The sequence below is a fragment of the Lindgomyces ingoldianus genome, assembly GCF_010093535.1.
Source record: "Lindgomyces ingoldianus strain ATCC 200398 unplaced genomic scaffold BDR25scaffold_1, whole genome shotgun sequence".
Classification (NCBI taxonomy): Eukaryota; Fungi; Ascomycota; class Dothideomycetes; order Pleosporales; family Lindgomycetaceae; genus Lindgomyces; species Lindgomyces ingoldianus.
The window spans coordinates 3,510,467-3,512,682 of NW_022985162.1; positions in this window are offsets into that span (position 1 = coordinate 3,510,467).

Here is a 2,216-nt window from a genome sequence, read left to right on the forward strand (position 1 = left end):
AAAAGTAAAGATTTTTATTTTTTATCTTATTTTTTACTTATAAAAAGACTGTTAATTTTAAGTAATTTATTATATAATATTCTAGCACTTATTTTTATTATTACTTTTTAGCTCTTTAATCTTGTACAGGTAATTTATAATAATGTTGTTTACACTAGAAGACAAAGTTGCTAAGGGACTTATACTATTATTAGGTGTTGGATAATACTAATTAGGTTAAGAGCTATTATAGTAACTATAATAGGCAGCTTAATCTTTAAATTTATAATTAGTATAAGTAGCTGCCTACTTAGATAAAAGTAAAACACACTCTAAAAATAAACTATAGTAAAGATAGCTAGTACACTCTACTATAAAATACTACAACAGTTTATAAATAATCTGTAAAAGCAAAGCTTGCTTAGAGAAATAGTTAGTACATTAAGGTAGGTTATTTAGGTTAAAGAATAGTTATAGCATAATGCTTAGCAAATTAGTATTAGACAGGTAATAGACACATAATAACAATATTTAACTATAGCATGTAACTAATTACAGCCTGTAACTAAGCGTAGCTAATACTAATCTCTAACACACTAATATAGCTAATGCTAATCCTTAACACACTAATATAGCTAATGCTAATCCCTAACACACTAATATAGCTAAAAAAGTAGAATAAACATAACTAACTATAATTTAAATATGTTTTATATAACATATACTAGAGTAAACTACATGTAAATTAATATAAAAATGTAGGTATATTAAGTATACATTATTTTAAAAAACAATATAAGAAATATATAAAGTAATAAATAATAGTGTTACTAAAGTTTATTTAAAAAGATTATAACTAACTAGTGTGTTTTAAAAAAAAGATTTTACTTAACTTTATATTTTATAAACTTAAATATATTAAGTATAGTAAGTGTTACTAATAACTTACTTTATTTTTAGTAATACTATAAAGATAGTAAAACTATTACTATTTATATACTTTTTTACTTATTACACTTTTTATAGCTATTTAATATAAGTTATTTTATATTTTTAAAAAAGTATATAAGCGCTAAGCTAAAAACCTTATATATAACTAAATTACTTATTATAAAGTAAGCTTATAAGTAAAGTAATACTTAAAAGTAAATAATAGCTAGCTAATTTTTAGCTTTAATTAAGTTAGTAAAAATTATTTTTTAAAAACTAAAGGTTTATATAAATTTAAGATTAGTTATCTAGAAATTAGTTAATTATTAGCTGTAATTAAGAGAACACGTTCTAGCTCTAGCTTTTAACGCGTTTCTACTCTTATAATAGTCTTACTCTTCTTTGCACCTTACGTTTCTAGCGTTGCACCTGTTCCTTTCACTGCCTAATACCGCCACGCTACGCCTAATACTGCTACCTAATATCTTTAATTTAATTGTTTTAGCATTAAAGCCCTAGATGTAGAGCTGCAGCTTGTGTAGTTTGTTGCCTCTGCAGGAATTTCTTAGAGTACTAGGGAGCTCTAGCGCTGCTTCTACCTCTGCCTCTGCCTCTCTATCGCCGCAAAGATTAATGTAGTACATGTAATACCTTAATAAGCTGTTTTGCTTGCACAACTGCTAGTTTAGCTTCTTTAACTGCTGTTTAAATATAATAGGCTAATGTCTAGAGGTGTTAGTAAGAGATTACCTAGCAGCGTTAGGAAATGCATAAAGTAAATTGCAGCAAATTGTAGTAAACTACAGCAAATTGCGGCAAACTATAGCAAATTGTAGCAAACTACAGCAAATTGCGGCAAACTATAGCAAATTGCAGCAAACTACAGCAAATTGCAGCAAAATATAGCAAATTAAAGAAAACTACAGTAGATTACAGCAGCAGGCAACAATCTCTAGTAGATATTAGTTGTGTTGCAAGTAGCTCTATGTATAGAGAGGGTTCTAGAGGGGTAATGCCTCTAGAAAAAAAGCCTTACAAAGGGCAGCAATAATTGTACATAAGCTAGTGTTAGCGTAATAGGAAATTACTAAGCTTTAAGCAGCTAATAAGGCAGGTACATTTAGAAAGGCCTGTGCTTAACAGCTTAAAATAAGTTTAGGGCGCGCAGTGATAGGAAAAAGGCAAAGAAGCAGGTGTAAGCTTGTCAGATATGCGCACGTACTGTCAAGACAGGAGGAACGCTGGACGAAAGCTGCTACATAGTACGAGCAATAAGCTCGAACAGTATGTTGCTGCAAAATGCTGCA